Below are 23,087 nucleotides of genomic sequence, written 5' to 3'. Positions count from 1 at the left end.
CCAGAAAATCCAGAACAGATGTTTTCCCTGAAAAAGGCAGGCTCTGGGTCCCAGAGCCGCCGGGCCTCCCCGCCCCCCGCCCGGGCTGCTCCTGCCCTGGCATTGTACGAGGGAGGGGGTTCCTCTGGGACAGGCCAGCGGGCCGTGGGGCTCTAAGTGTCTAAGTGGGCTCCCTCTCGGCACGGTCTGTAAGCGGGGGGAGGGGGGGGGGATGTCTACCAGTCGTGCCCTGCCTGCCCCATCCTTGGTTTCTCCTGGCTCTGTCTTGAGGACCTGAGCCTGAGCCACCTGCCCCTGCATAAATTACTCCTGCCACTTTGAAACATTCACTGCGGGCAGCCCGGGGGGCTCAGCGGTTTAGCGCCGCCTTCCGCCCAGGGCATGACCCTGGAGACCCAGAATCGAGTCCCGCGTCGGGCTCCCTGCATGGAGCCTGCTTCTCCCTCTGCCTGTGTCTCTGCCTCTCTCTCTCTCTCTCTCTCTCTGTGTCTCTACGAATAAATAAATACAATCTTAACAACAACAACAAAAAAATGTAACACTCACTGAGAATAATCAGGAACCACGTTTCCACTGCGCTTCCGCCTCACAGCCTCCTTTTGCACACATTAAGCCACATGATACCTCCACCATGGCGAGGCGTGGCTCTTACCCCTCCCACCTCACAGATGGGAAAAGCAAGGCCCAGAACGAGTAAGCCCGGGCACTGGGACTTGAACTCACATAATCTGATTCAAAAAGGATTGATCTTTTTTTTTTCTTTTTTCTTTCTTTCTTTCTTTCTTTCTTTCTTTCTTTCTTTCTTTCTTTCTTTCTTTCTTTCTTTCTCTTTCTTTCTTTCTTTCTTTCTTTCTTTCTTTCTTCTTTCTTTCTTTCTTTCTTCTTTCTTTCTTTCTTTCTTTCTTCTTTCTTTCTCCTTCCTTCCTTCCTTCCTTCCTTCCTTCCTTCCTTCCTTCTTTTCTTTCTTTCTTTCTTTCTTTCTTTCTTTCTTTCTTTCTTTCTTTCTTTCTTTCTTTCTTTCTTTCTTTCTTTCTTTCTTTCTTTTCTTTCTTTCTTTCTTTTTTTTTTTTTTTTTCAGGTCTTGGCCTCAGCAAGCATTGATTTGGGCTTGACTCCAGGGACAACCTTCTGACTCCCGGAGCTTCGCAGGGCGGGTGCTGCCAGGAGGCCATGCGGTTCCCAGCCTGTGCAGGCCGCGGACTGTTGCAGGGCGTCCTCCCTTGGGGCCCTTCTGCTCTGTAAAACGAAGCCCCCGGAAAGAGACCGGTGGGTCCCCTTTACGGCAAGAACGTTCGCGGATGATTGCATGAAGACAGGCGATCTCCAGGCTGATCAATACCTACCGCGGGGTCTTTCAGGAGGTGCACATTCTCCATAAGCGATTATAAAAATTCTATCCGGCGGAGGCGCTCACGGTCCCGGCGCGCGGCGGCCGTCCCGCGCGGAGAGTGCAGTTCCCCCCGCGGCCACAGGGGGGCGGAGCGACCTTAAGCTTCCTCCTCGCCGTCCGCTCTCGGGCCCGAAGCAAAGCTCTGGTCGCAAGGAGCAAGACGGAGCAATGTTCAGAGCGTCATGCACTTCACGTCTGCGAGCGCCTGAAAGGGGAGCGGAGAGGGCCCTGTTTGCAGAAAGTCAGGGATGGGAGGGGGAGGTAGTAGAGGAGCCCATCACATGCACCGGCAGGTGCCAGCTGCGCTGTCCTGCAGAAGCCCACCTTCCCGGGTCCCTTCCCCGAACGCCTGCCCTTCCCTCCTCTCGCTGAACTTTCTTTCCTGGGGCTCTGCTCTTGATGATGCCTTGTTCCCGGTTTTTACTCGTTATTTCTTGAAGAGATGGTTTGAGTGCTGTAGAAATGGGGGGGGGGGTGCACAGTCCAATGGGGTAAGGACCCGTTGCTGAGCCTCAGACGTGGAATATGTATCTGACACGAGTGGCTACGTTTTGGGGGGAATGGAGGGGAAATATTGCAAATCCGGGACCCACTTTGGCCTACAGGCACCACAGCCACACGCACACACACATGCACACGCACGCACGCTGCGAGCTCAGCGGCGCCTAGACTTGCAGGGAAGTGGGCTGCGGGCCTACTGTGTGCATCACGCTGCAGCTGCGAGCTGCCCTCAGGACGAAGAGGGTAAGCTCGCTCCCTGGGGGGGGGGGGGCGGGCAGGAGCCTGACAGATCCCGCTGCTGCCCCCCGAGAACCCTGGGCTTTCACCTCCTGCAGGCCGGCCACGCTCTAGATGCCTCCGCAGAAAGGTAGCCCGGGTTTGGGGTCGGTGGCAAGATTAGACGAAGCAAGGTTGAATTTCAATGTGGGAACAGCTTCCAAGCACATCTTGAGGGATGGAGGAGCCTGTAACATTTTGCTGTAGACCTGATTAATATTCATTTTCTCAATTTTGAGACCGTGGAGGTGCGAGCGCGCTAGCCCGTGTTTGCACATCAGACACACGCACCTGTGACCCACAGGCCCCGGCGGGGGGGGGGGGGGGGGCGGCCTTGCTGTCCCCAAGTTTCAAGGCAGAGGCTCTTTCCTCCCTCCGCAGGCACTTCCACAGTAACATTTACGTCATTAATTTCTAAATCTTTTTACGGATATTCATAGCACACCTACTGTGTGCCAGGCAAATTAAAATGAATCAGAGTCACGCTTATTTCTGGAAAAAGACAGGCCCCAGGGAATCCATGCTTTATCTGAGAGGGAGAAAGCAGTGGGGGAGCCCCAGGGCTGAGAGCACAGGCTGGGGGGCTGCTGCCTGGTGGGGGTGGGGGGGTCCTGGCCCAGGCTCTTCCCCTCTGTGCGTCATTCATTCAGTTTCCTCATCCAAATATGTGGGTAAACAGTAGCACCCACGTCCCCACACCGTTGTCAGGAGCAAGTGGATGACTATGAAGGGCTTTGCACCATGCTTGTCGAAAGGGGTCCACGAAGAGGGAGCCTTATTATTATAAGAACAGCAAATAGTTCTGCCTTTCTCCTGGTGAACTAAAGCTCCCCATGATCCTCTTTTTGACAGAGATCTCTCCTGTGCCTATGGGCCAGCTAACATGGAGAGCAAAAGGTGACCTGGACACAGGTGTTTCTGTTCAGGGAGCTGGGGACAGCTGGGGAGACATGTCCATTGACATTGGGGAGGTGGTGACAGAATGGACTCAGAGATGAGCCCAGTTGGGCATGGGGTGAAGGCGAGGGGCAGTCGCGGTAGCCCCTGACTCTGACGGGGTTGCCTGCCCAGGAGCCACCATCTTCCTGAGGCATCACTTTTCAGAAACTATAATCCCTTAAGGAGAGTAAGATCCTCAGAAACAAAGAAGGACCCTTCCTCGGTCAAGAGGATTCTTGGGGCATCAGGAGATTGCCTTCAGAGAGTCTAAGGTCTGGTTTCTGAGGGATCCCCAAGGTCATGGAGCCCCTGTGTCACCTTTTAGGATTCGGTGGTCAGGTCCATGCTGGTGGCCAGGAGATAAGATGCTCCTGACAAGGTAGTGTCTGCACACTTTACGCCTGGAGCCGTGCCTCACCCAAGTTCTTCCAGCTTCGTGGCTGAGGGTGTGTGGAGAGGAGCCATGTGCTCCGTTCCCCAGGCCTTGAGCTCCCTGGGTTGAGAATGAGTGACCTCAAGCTCTCAGCAGAGGGTGGACCAGCTTCTGTCAGGGAGGCTCCAAAAGGCTGTGAGCTGAGATCCACTAGGGACTTGATGCTGCCCTAAAACCAGGACTGTGGTGGCTAACAGGCAGGTGGGTGGCCTTGTGGTAGCTCGGTGCCAGGCACCTGGGGGTGTTCTGTAAGTGTCTGCCGGGAGAGACAGATGGAGAGAGGGCAAGAGCGCGTGTCGGGGCCCCACACCAGGCCCCACAGGGGCAACCAGATACCGTGGGAGGGGGTGACACTAGGGAGCTGAGATTCTTTGTTAGCCAGGTGCCCTTGAGTAGACTATTTCACCCTGTGGGACCTCAGTTTCCAAATCTGTAAAATGGGGAAGGACAAATGTTGCCTCCCCCACTGGGCTGGACCAATGTCAGGGAGTCTGGCTGGTGTGTGCAGACAGCTGTGGTCCCTGGAGAGAGGCTGCTCCTCCAGGACCGGCCTGTCTACAGTGTCCGTGCAGGCATTCCTGGCATGTCCCCTGCCTGGCTCCGGCTCTGCCTCCTCCAGGTGAGGAGCACTTGGGGCACCCACAGACCATCCGTCCTCACCATATGGCTGACACATGTCCTTTGCAGAGCCAGGTCCCCATCAGTTTTGAAGTCACTGGGCTCTGACCTCACCACTCTCCTTCCTACCTGTGTTGTGTTCCCTCACACTGGGGTTTCTGTGGGACGCTTCACCTTTGCCAACACCCTTTCCTTCAACCAAAGCCCGGGGTACCTCAGTTTCCAAAACTGGCCATCCAGGCAACCGGGCAACATGGGCATCATAACTTGAGAGTAACACCATAATGGTAACACCATAACACCCCCACCCACTCTCGCTCTCAACCCGAAGCACTTTCTCTGCAGTGCCTCAGACTTAAGGTTGCAGAAAGAAAAATATTTGGGTCTCATGACAGGGCCAAAGGGGCCAGAGACTCCTCTTACCCTTCAGACTACTCAGGAGGCTTTGCCCTGGTGTTGGCTTTGCTGCTGTGGTTCCCCCTCACTCATCCCCATCTGAGCTTGTGTGAGGACACGTATTGTCCCCTCTCCCTGGACTCTTCCCCACACCCCCATGCCCTTGGCACCCATACTGCTTATCCCCCCATGGGTCCCACTGACATGGACAGGTTCCTGATCCTTGGTAGGGTTTGGGGTTTGCAGCATGACTAATTTATGTCGCCACTCACTAGGTGCTTGTAGACTGGTTGGGGGAGACAGACGGGCTTTAGATATGGCCTCATTCTTGCATCTGTAAAATGGGTTTAATGGGTCCCTCAGCTGAGCAACACCAGCCACCCTGTTTCTCAGATCCACCGATGCCAGACCATCATGTGTCCCCATTAACGTATACTGAGCACTTCCTGTGTTCCCGGTACTGGCCTGGGTCCTGGGGGATTTGCAGTGCACAAGGCTGTTTTCCCCATGGAGCTTCTAGTCTAGTGGAGAAACAGAGGAGACCTAAAACTACAGATTATTATATGTATTAAAGTGGTGATGACTGAGTAATCGCTATCCTCGCTTCTGTCCCATGGCATGCCAGGGTGCTGCAACTTCTTGGGAAGCTCTGGATTTGTCTTCTGTGGGTGAGCCTCATTTGCTTATTTTGGTGTTTTCATGCAGCCCTTTCTCCACCAGTGTTCCTCATGGGAACCACAGAACACGGGAAAAGATCTGAGTGACAATTTTCTTAACTCTGCCAAGGATCTAACTAGGACCATTCTGGATGCAGAGGAGAGAAGCAAATTCACTATATACAATGGATGCCTTAGGGCACTGGGCACACACACACACACACACACACACCCGCTGCTTTTTGTGACATGTTCTTCCATTTTTCATTCTCTGAACATGGGTTTCTCTCACTTCCTACCTCTTCTGGAACTTTTGTATTTTTTTAATTCTTGAATTATTTCTTCTATCCTTTGTCCTCCAGAGCACAGAGGAAGAAACAGAAACACAGGGCAGCGCTGGGATACTTTTCACAAGTGATGGATGAAGGTTCTTCTTGATTTAAAAATCTACACGCAGAGGAATGGAATATAAGGTAAAACCTGTTGCCAAAGGTAGCCAAACAGGATTTTTTTTTTCAGGTTAACCATTAAGAAGAAAATAAAAGCCAACAAATACCTGCTGTATTCATGCCCCACCCCCTCAGGGTGGCTAACTTTGCTAATAGAACAAGGTTCTCCTGGATGGTGTGGAAACCAGGGCAAAATGGCATCTGGGCAGAAGGAAGCATTCTGACTAATGGTGATGGGGTTTGTAGACTGAGTGCAAGAATAAGAGGCTCTGGTCATGAGCAGTAGCCCCTGTGGCCACTGCTGTGCCTTTTTCTCCTGATTCCTCCTTGGACCCCCAACTCCTTTTTGTAGGGGCATGAACCCTATTCAGTGTGGATTGAGGCTATGATCCCTACTCACTGTAGTCTAGAGTCTCTCTAACCCTGGGTGGAGTGCTTGGAGGACAAGAAGATGAGTAGGACTCCCTTCCAAAAATGCCCAGCCCAACTGTGACTTTGGTGCCGAAGGAAGGTTTTACAGGTTGAAGACAATGATCTGTTATTGTTATTGTTTTATATTCATCAAAGGCCTGTAATGTGCTGGATGACATTGAAAAAGATTCGTAGTGGGTAAAATTAAACTGAGCTCAGAACTGGCCTGGTGCCTCTGGGTCTGGCAGGCCAAGTTCTGGCGTCTTCTACTCGTCCACAGGAATGACCTCAACAAACAAGGAATGAGAAGCCCTCTCCCCCCTCCACATAGACCTGTTATCAACAGGTCTCCTTTAAAAAGGCATTAATTCTCGTCATTTTCTTTTTTTTCTTTTTCTTTTTTTTTTTCTCGTCATTCTCCCTGCCTTGGGTTAAAGAGGGGACAGTGATATGATGATCTTCAAGAATGGAAGATCCAGGGAGAGAAGATGACCCAAAAAGGTAGTAAAGCAAATCAATGTGAACAAAATCTTTGAGCCAAATCTATGACATCAGCAAAGCTGGGCTTCAATTCTTCCCTCCCCTTCTCCCTGATTTGGATGCTCACTTCCTAAGACATGTGGCTCCTCATTCTCCCTCCCCCTTCAAGACCACCTGCCAGGAGATGATTAGACGCTCATTTAAACTAAAGAATGTTTGGGTCACCCAGGTGGTTCAGTGGTTGAGCATCTGCCTTTGGCTTAGGTCGTGATCCCGAGGTCCTGGGATCAAGTCCCTCATCGAGCTCCCTGCAGGGAGCCTGCTTCTCCCTCTGCCTGTGTCTCTGCCTCTCTCTCTCTCTCTCTCTCTCTCTCTCTCTCTGTGTCTCATGAATAAATAAATAAAATATTTTTTAAAAAGACAAACTCTTAAGACAACCTAAAATACAATGCCCATTATGGGGGAATGTTCCAATTAGACAAGATCATTCATTTAAGATGTGCACCTGAAAGCAAGGGTTCCTGAATTAAACAGACAGAATGGGATACCTGTTTTAATTGGTATTCATAAGCTTCCAAAAGGCTTCAAGATTTTAAAATAGATTTTTTTTGAAAGACTCATTACAAAAACTAATGAAAAGTTGAAGACACAAGAGGTATCCAAAACAAAAGACATGACTCCTACTGCCCCTCTCTATCCTCTTTTACCTGAATACTCATTCCAGTTATCCTCTAACTTGTCTTTCCATTCAGAAGAAACCACATAACCATAAACAAGTCTACAAAAAAAAAAAAAAAAAAGTCTACCAAGTTAATGACCTTACAGATGCCCCCAATATTTACCTTTGAAGGAGTGCTCCCGTATGGACCCACCCAGGATGGATGGGAGTCTGAGGGGTTTTCTGGTAAACCACTACAGTAAACAGCTAAGTGGAACTAAAATTTAAATTAATGGACAACCTCACCAAGTTCTGGCAGCTTGCAGAGGCTACAGATGGGATCCTTTGCATTGCAAAGTGAGAGTTCTTACCAGAATCTCTACCTATAGTACCTGGTCAACAGAGGAAAATAAAATTTCATGTGATCCCTTCCTTTCCAAATCTAGTCCCATTGCCTATCGATCCTTTTTTCCCCAGGGACAGCCATTACCTTCTTGTTTGTCTTGTTTTGTGTATTGATAATTGGGCTTTGGTCAGGTTGGGGACTCCAAAATATGAAAAGACAGAAATGTGGTTTGAATCCCATTTGTGTCAATCTATGTGTGGACAGAAATGTGGGTTGAACTTCATTTGTGGCTGGAGTCCTACCAAACTGTTGCCAGACCTCAGGGCAATTGTCAGTCTTGCTTTCTTCTGGTTTATCTTTGGGAGTGGCTCTGGATCTAGGGAAGGTAATAATCTATAGCCTCTTTGGGCTTGCCTCAGGTTATTTAATATTTCCAGGAATATTTGCTGCTTGTCTTGGCTGAAACCTAAGTATTTGAAAGGATTTTTTTTAAGTACCTTTGTAGTCAGAAGTTGGCCAAATGGAAGCTGATATGCAGAACCTAATAGAATTTTTTCCCCCTCTAAGCTAAATGTGTCCAGAGAGTGAGGGAAGACACTTCCTGAAGCCTTTTGGAAAGGATTACTAAGACATTCCAAAGATACACAGCCCTAAATCCAGAACATAGGAATATGGTGGTTTGAAAGGCGGATCAGCTCCTTGATATAATTTAAACTGCCACTCAATTCTCTGAGGAATTAAAAACAACTGTCCTTATCTTACAAATCTTTGCAAAACCAGAAATGCAGCTGTAGCAGCAAATCAAAGTCCACCTATCCTTTTTGCCAATCCTAGGAATTCCCCTACTTATCTCAAAAGGCTCCTAAGTATTGTAAGAATTCTGGCCTTAAGAAACAAAATTCGTTGTTGAAGCAATTTGCATTCTTTCCCCATGCCTTTGAGATGTAAGTGTTCTACCTGGTCTTCTCCAGGAACTCCTATCTGGATCACTTCTTTGAAATGTGAATTTCAGGGAAGACATTCTTATCAGAAGGAAAACAAAAGGGGAAAAGGTGATTTGGAATTTTGGTGAGTGCAAAATCTTAACTGTCTTCCACAAATACTAGTAAAAATCTGTAACCCTGAACAGGCAACCTTAACTTATTCCATCTGCCAGAAGCACAATTTGGATCTAACTTCTTTTATATACCAGTTCTCTTTGTACTATTTTACCGGATTCATCACTAGAACTTCAGAATGGAATTTGTAACATCTCTGTTTGCGTCTGTCTGTAGGTTCATATGTTTCTCTCTCCATATATGTTGTAAATCTGTGATACCTTTCTATCTTCAGATGGTATGGCTAAATTATTTTATAGAAGAGCTCTATTTAATTGATTCAAAGATATCTAGTTGATAGGTAGGAGGGGCTGAGGTGCTTAACTATTACCCTATGGCATTAAATGTACCACACGTGGGATGGTTTACTCTTTAGTCCAGTAGCTTCAGCCCTGGCTCAATATTAGAGTTACCTGGCAGGGGTCTTTTAAACCATACCGATGACTGGGCCCCTCTCCTGAGATTCAAATTTAATTGGTCTGATAGGGGAGGGGAAGCAGCATTAGTGAGTGTCTTTAAAACACTCTCCATGTAACTGCAATGGGAAGGTAGAACTGAGAACACCTGCTAATGAGGAAGGCCAAGGAGAGGGGCAGCAAACACAGGGGAAGACTTTCTCTAAGGACTGGGTGATAGCTATGACTGTGCTTACTTAAAGAAACTTGATCTTGAGTCCTGGGAAGTATTGCAAATGAATAAATTGTGCTCCCAGGGAAGAAAGAGTGTCTGGGTCAGCTGAAATTCTGGGGCTCGGAACCAGTCTACTAAGGCAGTATCATTAGGGCAGCCCTCAAAGCTATCTAGTTCAGAGAGAGACCCAGAAATCTGGGACTATTCCAGCAGCCCTCAGGGCCTGACCTTTGTTTTTCTTTACCCCCTGGCAGTGACTGGCTTGACTGGAGGAGCCATTCTCCAAGAGTCCTAAGGTGCCATGGAGAAGGGCCCTGGAGGTGGGCAAGAACATGGCATAGTGCAGACCAGGGAAAGAGAATTTGAACCTTTGGAAACGTGCCCCCAGCATGAAAGTGCTCCCATGGCATGGAGAACATTGGGTCCAGATCCTAGAAGGCATTTAGTCCCCCTGTGGCTTCTCTCCCAGGGCATGCTGCCCATGCCTCCACTTGGTGAATCCCATCAGGATAGGGTTAGTTGTTCCCCAGTCTGTCCTCGCTAGCATTGTAAGGCCACCTGGCAGTTTGAGAGTGTATCTAGTTCATCTTTGTACCCATCCCCAATGCTGAACACAGAGCCCAACATAATAGGTATCCAAAAGAATGGCCAACCACCCCAGTTTGCATGAGATGGAAGGGATGCCCAGAATGTGGAATTTTTAGTGCTAAATTGGAGAAAGTCTTGGCAAACTGGAATGTGTTGATCGCTATAGTGCCCAGTGACACCTCTGAAGCAAGACTCCAAACTGGTGAGTGGTTGGCTTTCCTAAGGCTTCAAAGCTGCCTTGGATAGTGTTGGCCTAGCCCATCTGGGATGCAGCTATCTTCCTAAAGGATGTCTCTGACATGGCATGAAGACCCTATCAAGGTAAGTGATCCACCAATTATTTTCCATTTCTTCTAATACATGGAAAAAGTGATACCAACTACATGGGTGATGAGGGCAGGAGAAGGGGAAACAACACGTTAAGTCAGAGGCTGAGAGTCTTCAGAGACAGGTGGGAAAGTTACCTCTGCCTCTAAGAAGAGAGGAATGTCTGGAAAACAACATCGGGCTGCATGAATGGTATAGAAGAATGACACTGTACTAGGTGCAGTACATAATACTATGAAAATAATGGCTACTGTCTTTGAACACTTGTGTTATGCCAGATGCTGTGGTCAAGACATTTTTTTAAAAATATTTATTTAAAAAAATATTTAGTTGAGAAGTGTGGGAAAACATACAAAATTAAAATGGCCTATAATCCCAATTCTGAGATGGTAGGTGTGATTTACATAGAGAGTTCTCCTGCCTTCACCTGGGCCATCCAGTGTTAACGCAGTTTGGGGCTGACCCTTCTTGACTTTATCCAGGTAATGCAGATGAATCTCTGTCTGTGTCTGTGCAGACGTGTCTTTACGAATGGAATCCATCGGTACGTTTGGTCCGCAACTGTTTTTGTTTTGTTTTTAGTATATATAGACAACCTTCTTTCCAGATCATTGGATATTGATCTGCTTTGTTCTTTTAACTTCCGCATAGCATCCAGTGTAGGAATACTGCATAATTTTTCTACCTTTCCCTTATTGGTGATTTACTTACTTCAGGTATCATTATTATAATCATTATAGTTACAATGCCACAATTAAACATTTTTACATTTTTTTTACTTATGTGTACAAATATTTCTGTTGAATACAGTCTTCTAAGTAGGGGTGTGTGGACCAGAATTCATCTAAAGTCTGATCTTCATAAATATTGCAAAAATTAACATCCCAAATTACCACTTTTTATTTTCATTTCCACTTCTCTATAACCATGCCATTACTGGATGTTATTATTTTCAAAAAACCATTTGCCAGACCTATGAGTGCAAAGTGATATTTTCCTGAACAGGCATTTCGATGATCATCTTTTTGATCTGAATTTAAGCATTTTCTCATTTGTTTATTGGCCATTTAAATTTCTTCTTCTGTTTGTATCCTTTGCCTAGTTTGTCTATAAAGTGCTTGTGTTTTTCTTATAAATGTATTTTTATAAGACATACAAACACTTGAGCACTAGATCTTATCTATGATACTATAGTTTTTGTTTTTCAAATAAAGTTTTAATTTTGATTTGGTAAAAACCATTCATTCATTGCAGTTTTCTCTCTCTTCTTTATATTTCATGTGATGGTACCATGCTTGCTAAAAATCTTTGCCCATATTCTTATATTTAAAGAAATGGTGCAAAGGGGCAGGAAAAATCTGAAGGACCTGAGAGATAGCAGTAATAGGGATTGAGTCACAAAGTGGAAAAAAATGTCGCAAGAAGGAACATAAATTTCATAGATTTTGCCAGGTAGAAACCTGGCCAGATTTTGTTATGGGGGAAGCATACAAAAAGGCTTCCATCCTTTTCTTACCTTCTCTATTCATTTTTGGGTTTCAAAACACTCATTTCGGAAAACCTGGCTTAATTGGTCTAGCTGTAAGCACCCTGCCTGCCCTCCTGCGGGCTTCCCTAGCTGTGTCACCACTGCCACACCCTGGTGAGATAAAGCTGTAAAAAAGAAGAAAAAAGAAAGATGGAAAGGGCCACCCATGGTGACAGAAAATGAGTTTCTAGTCACTGAAGGTGTTTAAACTTCTTGATGGAGTTTTTATAGAGAAAATGTGGTCCTAGGTTCTAGTGACCTATAAGCCCCCTACTCACCCTGAGATTCTCTGATCCTGGGACTCAGCAATGAAATATAATAATGGGAAGGAATATCATATAATATGTTTGATAGTAATAGACTGGAAATCATAGAAGGGGAATGGGAGTATAGCAAGTTTTCACTGGAGTGCAAATCCCAACAGGGAGGGAGGGTGCTGGTGGAGAGGGCAACAGGAGTCCTATTTTAGGACTATATGGATAGTACTTTTTAAAGACCTAACACAAAGCTGGCATGGAGGCAGGATCCAGGAGTGAAGGAAGACTTCAACCATCTGGCCATCAGCCTGAGTCTCAGGCAGCTAAAAACAGATAATGTCTTGTCTTGCCTTGCTGACAATTTCATCTCTAAAGGGAGAGAAAGCAAAGAGGAAAACTGGTTAATTGGGACCTGAAGGACTCTATCTGGGGTAGGAAAAGACAAATCCCCAGAGGACTGTGGCCCCTGTCATGGAATTTGTCTACGAGAGAAGAGAAGCTGAGAGTGGAATGGGTAACATCATCCTTGCATTACTCCCAAAGAGTCAGAGTGGAGGGGTGATTCTTACCCCCCAAAGCCTTAAAAGATAAAACTGGTTACAGAGATAGGAAGCTCCCAATGCCATTCTGTCTATGTGATTATAAGCGACCCAAAAGAAACAGGTGGAAAAGGCTCATAAAGAAGCCTCTATAGCCACACCAAAGAGGGGAGGAGTGTGTCAGCCTTCTCCAAAGAAACAAAACCAATGGGATGAACACACACACACACACACACACACACACATACACTTTTATTTTTTTTTTCAAAGGAGCCAGCTCAGATAAAAGTCTGAAATCCATAAAGCAAGATGACAGATTGGAAGTTCAAGTCAGAGTTGATTTTGCAGTCTTGAGTCCAGATTCTGAAGGGCTGCAAGTTGGAAACTCAGACTGGGTTCTAATGCTGCAGTCTTGAGAATTCCTTCTACTTTGAGGAACTTCAGTCTTTGCCCTTAAGGCCAAACTGATTAGATGAGGCCCACACACATTATGGAAGTGAATCTACTTAGTTCAAAGTCTACTACCTAAATGTTAATTTCATCTAAAAAAATACTTTCCTGGTGACATCAAGACTGGCATTTGATCAAACAACTGGGCCCTATAGCTTAACTAAGTTGAAACATTCGTATCTATCCCAGGGAGCATAAGGCCAAGGGCAAATATGAGAACACTGCTGTGCTATAGGATGAATCCCAGGAAGGATTAGGTGGGAAATGGCTGTAGAGCCACCTAAAGTCCATGGTCCTGTGTAGTAGGCAGGTGGAGCACAGAATATAGCAGAGCACAGGGCACTTGTCTTCTCTCTTTGCCAAGGAGAAAGATCTCCAACCTGGAGTAGATAAATTCTGAATGTATAAGAGAGAACTGAGACTGGAGACAAGAAAAGACCCAAGCACCTTTAAAAGGCCAAGGCTGGAGGCTGAGACCAGTTCAGCTCAGGGTGCTGGAACTTCCTGGAGATGCTGGATTCCTGTCAGGATTTTAGAGAGATCACACAGGGCCAGAAGGAACCAAAGGGTTGCAGGCTAGTATTCAGCTTTTCACACAGGGAGCATCTTGGATATAAATTGCCAGCCAATTTCTAAAATAAATTACAAGCCTCTGGTCTCAGCATTTAGAAATGAAAGGTTTGCAGAGTGAGAGCCAGCCCGGGGTATCAGGTTTGAGATATACCTTGCACCTGTGCAAATGCACTCCTGAGCACAGGCTTGGCTTCACTCATTCCCCATAGTACCCCTTCTGGAAGCTGGGCAGAGGCAGAGGCTAAGGGGTTTGCCCAAGATCCCACAGCTGGAAGTATGGGACTCCGTGCATTAGCGAAGCTTGTGCTTATTCTTTCTCTAAAGCGGGGCAGCAAACTATGGCCACAGGCTGAATCTGGCCCTCCAGCTGTTTTTGTTTGTTCTGTGAGCTAAGAAAGGATTTTTTAAATGGTTGGGGGAAAAACAACAGCATCAAAAAAAAAAGGGGATTATATTTGTCAACATGTGAAAATGATATGAAATTCAAATTTCAATACCCAAAGATAAAGTTTTCCTGGGCCGCAGCCATACCCTTTGTTTATACTCTGTGACCATTTTTGTATGAGAAGAGCAGAGTCGAGTAATTGTGACAGAGATTGACTTGCAGGGCTTGAAGTATTTCCTGTCTCTTTGTTGAAAAAGTTTGTTGACCCCTGCTCTCCAGCCTCTAGGTCGGCTCCTAGGTTAGCAGTTGCTGTCTTACCAGAGGGCATCTAGAGAGACATTTCAGAACCTGGGAACCAAAAAGATGAGAAACGGTTTTCAGGTTGGCCCAGCTTGAGTGAGATGATGATACCGTGTGGCCCAGGGAGGGAAGTGGGGACAGGACCAGGGGGCATGATGGAAGATTCTGGGATCTATTCTAGTTTTTTAGACAAGGGGCCTGATTTTCAGTAGAGCCTTTGCAGCGTCTCTTGTGATAGGTGTGGGTCTAATACAAAAAATGTGGATCTGATGGTAACAATTAGATGTGTCATGAGCTGGTCAATTGTCCTCGCAGGATGTGATTAATGAATTGCTGCCAACCGAAGGCCTCTCGTAATATGTGGTGGGGTCATGTCTCTTGAGCCCGTCCTAGCTCACAATTAGATCAAATGTCTGGATAAAGACACAGAGAGCTTGTTTACCCAGTTCAAAGTAAAACAAATCTGGTGTAGTAGTAGTTGGAGTCAGAAGACAAGGAGTTTATAAGATAAAATATCATGAGAAAGCAAATGTAGTTGTAAGGCTTGGAGGAGAAGTGTAGTCAAGAGAAACCATGGGACATGCAGTGTGTTGGACAGATGTTCTGGGAGTGTCACATCCTGTCCCAGGCACCACCTGGTAGAGAGACCTCTGCGAGGGAGATGACTAGTGAGAATGTGGCCACGGCGGTTAAGGCCTGGAAACGGTGCTGCATGAGGAATAAGAGATGGGCACCAGGAATATTCGGCTGGGGGAAGAGAACTTAATTAAGTAGGGCATTGCCTTCGCTGGCTTCCCCCCAAACAGACAGCAAGACAAGGGGTGGGACATGTGTTTTATTCAGCAAGTACAGAAAATGCTGGAAGGGATGTGGGGAAGTGAGGCAGGGAAGGAAAGGCGGCCAGGACAGAGTGTGTTATCCATGTTGTGCCCAAGATTGCGAATCCGAGAAACCACCACGGAGCCAACACCGATGCAAACACACGAGGGTTACAAGCTCGAGCTTGGGTCCAAGTATACTCCACACAGCAGAGCAGGGGCTTGGACCCCGAAGTGGGTTATAGCTGGGTTTTTTATGGGCTGGTCTAGGGGATCTTCAGAAGGGGTGGAGGAATTTTTTCCATTCCAATATGCGGGAAAGGGTGGGGGAGCTTCTTAGGATCTGATATGGGATTCTCTGCTGAGGGCATTCTGAGCTCTGTTGTCTTTATGATATGGGATTCCCTGCCTAGGACATTCTGCAGTTTTTCCTGTAAAGGTCAGGTCTTATTCCCAGGGGCCTAAGATGGCTGTACTTGTGCTAATGCTAAACTTGAGGTGGAAAGGCCTTAATTTTTCTCGGCCTCCACAATCCAGCCAGTTCCCACTGTGGGTGACCTGGTTTAAAGCTTTGGAGAAACTCGGGGAATTGGTGTAGACACGTTTCAGTGATTCCCCCCACCCCGAAGGGTGAGGGATCCCAAGCGCTGATTGAGGACTGTGCCCAGGGGTCTACCCAAGGCTTTGGAGGGAGCCCCCAGATCAGAGAGCCACAGTGAGAGCGGGAGGCTGTGTGAGCCTGGCACCCACACACGTGCCATGGACTTCAGAACCGTCCTCAGATCTCTGAGGAGCTGTGATGTGGGTGCGAGCTAACAGGAAGCAAATCCGTGGTGAAGGGAAAGAAGCCTTTTCTAACAGTTGTAACCCCATGAACTGGTGGCATCACAGGGCACTGTCACCCCCAGCAGCAGGGCCTTAGGGGCCTGATGTCAGAAATGCTTTGGGGGCATCCTGGCTTTGAGGACAATGCTGGCAATAATGACAGGCCATCCCTTTACAGCTGCAAGGTGCTCTCATTGAATGAATGAAATTCCAGTGGGCTGTGGAGCACCCGGGCGGTGAGAGACCCCCACCGGGATGGTGAAGGGGGCAGGTGGGTGACATCACAGCCCACATGCTGGGCCCCACGCCCCCCGGGCCCGCCCTGAAGTGATGGGGGAACTGAGAGCCAGCTCCAGTCCTGGGCTTTGATCCTCCCGATTCCCAGCATCGGGGTTGGTGAGTAGAATTGAAGTGCGTTTGAAATAAAGCCTGAGTTCAAATACAACCCTTTGGGCAAAAGCATTAATGCAAGAGGCAGTGGGGGTCCCGCATGCCCCCCAGCCCAGTGGCCCCTCAGCTCCATTTCAGAGGCCTCGGGGCGCTGGGGCTCGTACCCCTCCACGCCTCCCCTCCCAGACCCTCTGAGCTGGAGTCAGCCGTTCACGACAGAGGGAGCTCATTATTTTGCTGCAGTTGACTTGAAATCTGAAATCAATCGGGTATCAAATATGCAGTCCTCAGTTTGATACCGTTTTTCAAAGGTGCAATAACGTTCAGAAATGACACCACATTTCCTAATTATGAAATTCTGTCGTTGCCGCTCAGTTGAGGATGACTTGGCTGCAGGGTTGTCTTTTTCTTTCTTTCTCTCTTTCTTTCTTTCCTTTTTTTTTTTTTTTTTAAAGGTTTCACATACACCACGATTATTTTAAAATTGCTTTGGAAGAATGTATTTCATCAGTGAACTGTGAGTGTGCTTATTACCGAAGTTTGGAGGCAATTTGAGAGGAAGGATAAATTAGCACGGAGACTCTGGAGGCCTCGGAAACGTGCCCTCCCTCAGCCCCACCACCTCCTTCTTCACATAGCTAAGAAAAGCTTTCACTCTTCGGGGCTTCTAGACTCTTCTGCCCACCTCACCCATGGCAGCTATGGCAAACTTTTTGGGGATTAGGAAATCCCTGCCCTACATCAGAACTGTGGAGCAGCTGGGAGGAAGGATGGAGAAGATGTGAGAACCCCAGGGTTCCCTCGGACCGCCTGAGCTCCACAACCAGAAGAGATGCTATAGATGCTGGAGTTCCTGCAGAGCCAAGGCTCTCTTTGCTCAGAAACACCAATGCCTCTGTGCACAGTGGGACCATTGAGTGAGTTCTCAACATTGAAAAAGTGGTTCGACGCAAGCCACTGACACACAAAGGCATCCTGAGTCTCCAACACATTATGGTGAATGAGAAAAGCCAAACAAAAATGGGCACATGCTGCATGAGTCCACTGGTACTGCTGCTCTGGGATACTCGAAGCTCATCTACGGTGATAGATGCCAAAATGGTGGTGCCCCTTGGAGACATTGACTGCAAAGGGGCATGAGGAACACTGGGGAGGGGGAGGGGAACATTGTCTACCCTGATTAGGGTGTTGTCACATGAGTATATAGGTTTGTCAGCATTCATGGAAATGTACATATGTGTACATATTGTAGTGACTCGAAATGACTTAGATGAATGTAGATGGAAGCTTACAGCTACTTGTAGCCCACCCCAGACACTCCAGGTACTCAGGCCTCTCAGGGGGGCACCATTTCATTGGTTTCTTTCTTTTTTCTTTCTTTCTTTCTTTCTTTCTTTCTTTCTTTCTTTCTTTCTTTCTTTCTTTCTTTTTTTCTTTTCTATTGGAGTTCAATTTGCCAACATATAGCATAACACCCAGTGCTCATCCCATCAAGGGGCCCCCTCAGTGCCCGTCACCCAGTCACCCCCACCCCCCGCCCACCTCCCCCTCCACCACCTCTTGTTTGTTTCCCAGAGTTAGGAATCTTTCATGTTCTGTCTCCCTTTCTGATATTTCCCACTCATTTTTTCTCCTTTCCCCTTTATTCCCTTTCACTATTTTTTATATTCCCCAAATGAATGAGAACATATAATGTTTGTCCTTCTCCGATTGACTTACTTCACTCAGCATAATACCCTCCAGTTCCATCCACGTCGAAGCAAATGGTGGGTATTTGTCATTTCTAATGGCTGAGTAATATTCCATTGTATACATCAACCACATCTTCTTTATCCACTCATCTTTTGATGGACACCGAGGCTCCTTCCAGTTTGGCTATTGTGGACATTGCTGCTAGAAACATCGGGGTGCAGGTGTCCCGGCGTTTCACTGTATCTTTGGGGTAAATCCCCAGCAGTGCAATTGCTGGGTCGTAGGGCAGGTCTATTTTTAACTGTTTGAGGAACCTCCACACAGTTTTCCAGAGTGGCTGCACCAGTTCACTTTCATTGGTTTCCATTGAGAAACAGAGTTACAGTGGCTACCCATGCCTGCTTAGGGATCTGCCCAGTTATCCTAGCCAAGAGCCAAAGACCGAAATACTCCCCACTCTCCAGGGAAGCAACTTGGCTTTCTACGTAATTGATTCAACCTTGAACCCACACCATCACCACGTCAGCAAGGCAGTAACTGGCAGCCCTCACATAAAGTCAAATGCTAAAGGACAGATGTGGGCAACACACAGGTACCTCCTGGGGCTGGGGTGAAGGGAACCCCTCAATTTGTATGAGAGGACACTTTCCGAGGAACTTTCCCCCCCTTACTCTCTTTTTCTTCTTCTTCGTTCCTCCTTTTTTTTTTTTTTTTTTTTTTTTGAGTAACAAAGACCTCTTCACATTGGCGAATTATGAATATGCAGGAATGATGGTGTGAGACCACTCTGTGTCTCTGAACTGAGGCCAGTTTAATTCCTAGGACTCCAGTCACTGGTACTTTTCCTGCATTTTCAGCAGCACCTGAAATAGATTTCACTTCATATGAAATGCAAAACACTGCAGAGTAGAAAGCTCACCCTGGTCTCTGATCCAGGCGAGTGTTCTCAAGCCTGGTGTTCATATTTTTTTCTCCCTTTCTTCAAAATACTGCCTTGCTAAGCCCACAGATGGGGATCATAGGATAAGTAGATGCATAATATATTACCCAAAATATTCCACCAGGCATCTCCTCTTACAGGTCAGGAGGACTTGCAAATGGAGTCTTCTGGGTCACCGCATTTCCATCCGAGAGAAATTCTCTCTCATAATTAAGATTATGTCAGCATTTCCATTACAGACCCCAGTGGTAAAATCCACTCTGAAGTGGAGCTTGGTTTTAAAGCTGTTGGTCTTGAAGAAAACTCCCCCCGCTCTGACATTGGTTGTGCAGCACTTTTCCCCTTGGAAACTAGAGAAAGGAAAACACACAGTAAGTCAGGAGCAGGAGCTCTACGTGGTTGGTCCAGGGTTTGGAAAGAAGGGCTCTGCTTGGGCCTCGTGGTCTCCTGGACAATGCCAAGTACACGTGGAAGAGTCTCCAAGTCTAAGCCAGTGTTCCCCAAATGCCCCCTGCAGATCTCCTACATCAGAATCACCTGGGGAGTGCCATTCCCTCCGGATTCTTACTCTCTCCTACAGTTTACCTGCCCCACCTGCCCCATCCAATCAGAAATCCCAGTTGGGGCCTGGGAATCAGGGTTCTGTAGCTAAGTTTCCTAGATGACTCCTTTTCTCAGGGAAGATGAAGCCTCCTAATCTAGGCTTTGTTATTTTGTTGCTGGTGACCTTGGCCAAATATCTTCACCTCATTATGCCTTGTATCCTCATTTATAAAGTAACAGCTAACATTTATGTCAAGTATGCTCTAAGAGAGTCCCATGCTTTAGCTCTTCTAATCCTCACAGAAGCCCTATGAGGTTGGCACTATAGTTACCTCCTTTTTAAGGATAGGGAGACCCTGAGAGGTTAAGTGAGTTTCCTCAAATCATGTAGCTAGTCAAATGGCAGAACTGGGCTTTGAACCCAGGGCACCTGGCTCTCCTTGTCCTACCTTTTAGAGGACAGTTAGAACTCTCACCAACCTGTGCTGTGAAAGGCAAAGGAAGAAGAGAATGTCAAATTGCTCTGTGGCCTGTGATTATTTTCATGGACCTCTGACACCAGATTCTCTGACTCCTGGATCCATGCCTCTTTTCCGTTCTTTGTGTAGGACGGTCCTGGCTCTTGGACGGTCCTGGCTCTTCCTGGTGTCCTGTCACCCTCCTTCTCTTCTCCTGGTGCCATTCAAATCTTTGGCTTTTGAATAGCTAATCTCACCAGCTCATTTACACTCAAGTGTTAATAAATGATGATAGCCTAATGCATTTGCTTTACTCAGATAACACATTTTCATTTTAGCTGAAGTTTTAACCCAGAATTCCCTAATCTCCTGACACTAGGGAGCCCCCTCACTATCTTTCTCCTTACCAGCTCCATGCTCTATGAGGTGTTTCTGAAAGAAGCAAACTTCATTAATTAATTAGGAGTCAGTTCCACATATACATCTTTATATTTTATAAAATGGAAGAGAATGTGTGAGCATTATTTCAGTGGCTTATTTGAAATCTTGAGAACTTCAGAAGGAACCTTCCTCATTGCCGTCTTACTGGGTCACCAAGTGTCTGGAGACCCCTTGGAGGAAGCCATTGTCTCTCCCCAAGGGCAAAGGAACATGGTAGAATGGAATCTGCCAGGGTTGGGGTGGGAGGTGGGGGTGGTATGATTATGAATTTGTAACAGGCAGTGTCCCGCTCTGTCTCTGGGTTGGGCTGGTCGTGCTGCTCAGGACGTTGTCGCTGGAAGCCAATGAAAGGCTGGATAGCAGTCTCATTAAAGGGGCAGTGGCTGGAGTGTGCAGCCCATGAGGGCGGGCCAGGGGCGCCTCTGTTACCTGGCAGTCTGGGGTGGGCACAACATGATGAAGTTGCTGTGAAAGGTATGTTTGTCGGACAATCATCACAGTGAAACTTATACCTTCCCCTATCTTATTATTGGGTATATTCCTTGTACTCAGTATGTACACCGGACACACACCTGGGTTCAATATACACTGGGCATGCAGGTGACTTTGTGGCTTGTGCTTCTTCTTCCTCTCCTCTCACTTGCTCTCTTCTGGCCCACGGGCATCCTAGAACACATTGGGCACACACAAGGCATGCTCCTGCCTTGGGGCCTTTAGCTGTTTTCTTTCTTAGGGTTTTACTTTTGAGAGCCTTGGTGTTAGTACTGGTTTTAGCCCTTGAAGTCTCATATCCTGGAAAATCCTGCAGTGCTGGCAAACTGAGTTGGTTAATCACCTACATTTCTCTGGAACATTCTTCTCCAAGATACCAATCAGGAGAACATCTTCCCTCCCATCAGGCCTCTGCTCAAGTCTTGCTTTCTCAATGCAGCCCGTGGCTTCCCAGCCTCACCACTCTGATTAGCCTTACCTTGTTTCCTCTTTTTTTTTTTTTTTTTTTTTTAATAGCACGCCTGCTCCCTCTTTACTCTCCCTTCGTGGCCTCATTCACTCATAGGGTTTCAATACTTTTATATTCTCATCCCTATGGGTGTGTCTGTCTCCAGCTTAAATCCTACCTCCAAGCTTCAGCCTCTTGTGCCCTGCCTACTTAGCATCTTCCCTTGGATGTCATCTTGGCCGCTCCTGCTGGCCACAGCCCAACAGAACGAACCACCAGCCACTCCTAACATACTCTACTTCCTGGTTCCTTTATTTCTGTCCATGGCACCATTGCGTAGCTCTCTGTCAAGCTGGAAAAGTGCGAATCGTCCTTAACTACTCTTTCCCCCTCACCTCCTATGCCCAGTAAAGCATCAAATCCTGTTAATTTTACTTCCAAAACATTTCTCAAATATGTCACTTTTATTCTATACCAACAGCCTCCCCTGCTTCCATTCAGGGTTACTCCAACAGCCTCCTAACAGATTCCGTGCCTCCGGTCTTGTGCCCTCAAGCCCATCCTCCACTCCACACAGCTGTCATTCTTTCCCTATTTAATATCTATCCTGTATAAAACATGGTGATAAGTATTAGAGATATAGCAGTGGAAAAGACAAAGCCCCGATTCTCATACATCAGTGGGATCCACATAAATAATAAATCTCACATTGGCCGTCTCTGGCCTACAAACTAAACATATTTCACCCCTTCTTTCAGCTATCCTGTGCATGTTTGGAGTCATGAGCTCCTTTTAGGATCTGATAGAAGTTGAATTCACACATAAAACTTGGCTTACTGGATTTTTTAGATTGCTCACTTACAAATTTTAAACTTCAGGGGAGAGGACACTGGACTCTAGAGGCCAGTTTCTAAGAATCCTTGACCTGTACTATCAAGTTTAAGCCTCTTTGAACAATATACACAGCCTTCCATGGCCTGAAGTGTGACTCCTCTCCTGGCCCTGTCACCTAAGTGGCATCATGTCCACCTGCCTCACTTTTTTGGTGTCATAGCAACATGGAACTTCCTGAAGTTCCTGGCATGCCTCATCCATTCATCTAGTGGCCATTTATTAAAAAGTTATATTTTTTTTAGATTCTGAGTCACCAAGAGTGTAGAGGTAAAAAAGATTATGACGTGGGCTTTACATTCTAACTCTGTGCCTTGTTCTCACGTTGGCTGTCCTTCTCCTGGTGTCCTTCTCCTCTGGTCCTTCCCATTCACTGGCCATTGCTCACTTTAAAATTCAACTCAGGTATCTTTCTTCCTGGAGGACTCTCCTAAATGTAACGTCCCTCTTCATTTTGGCTTTGTACTGAAGTCCTTCTCTGGGTACCCATATTTCCTAGCAAATGTCTGTTTCCTGTTCCTTAGTACATTGTACGATAATTTTCTTTCTACGTGGATGTTTCTTACAACTAAATTAGGAACTTTTAAGGATAGCAACAGTTTTGTTCTTGATCACTTTATTTCTGTGCCTGCTTCAACTCAGTACACAACAAATATTTGTTGAATGAATGGATTAATGGGAAGGATGAATAAGGCTAGAAAGGCTGTATCAAGCTACACCAAGGGAGGTCCCGGAATGCTGGCTGAATTGTTTCATTCATTACTGAGTAGTTTATGGAATAGCTGCTGGAAGTGGTGGGTGGGTAGAGGGTGATAGAGTAAAAGTGAGTCTTGGTAATGGCTAATCTGGCAATGGCTTCTAGGGTGGGTGGAGGGTATAGGCCTCTGCCAAGGACAGGATCTAAGCACTAAGGGGAAGAGGC

The 23,087-nt window shown here is 46.8% G+C and overlaps 1 long non-coding RNA gene across 1 annotated transcript; it reads right to left on the bottom strand.

Moving 5' to 3' along the window:
* Nucleotides 1-18,704: 18,704 nt before the first annotated feature.
* LOC144302878 (uncharacterized) lies at nucleotides 18,705-22,292 on the bottom strand. The gene is made up of 3 exons (XR_013369880.1): nucleotides 22,137-22,292; nucleotides 20,907-21,000; nucleotides 18,705-19,242 (listed from the first exon to the last, which is right to left on the bottom strand). It is a non-coding gene; the product is annotated as an uncharacterized LOC144302878 (long non-coding RNA).
* Nucleotides 22,293-23,087: the final 795 nt, after the last annotated feature.

This window comes from Canis aureus, chromosome 32 (assembly GCF_053574225.1).
Source record: "Canis aureus isolate CA01 chromosome 32, VMU_Caureus_v.1.0, whole genome shotgun sequence".
Taxonomy (NCBI): domain Eukaryota; kingdom Metazoa; phylum Chordata; class Mammalia; order Carnivora; family Canidae; genus Canis; species Canis aureus.
Note: the sequence above shows the minus strand (reverse complement) of the source record. Positions and strands in the feature narration are given on the sequence as shown.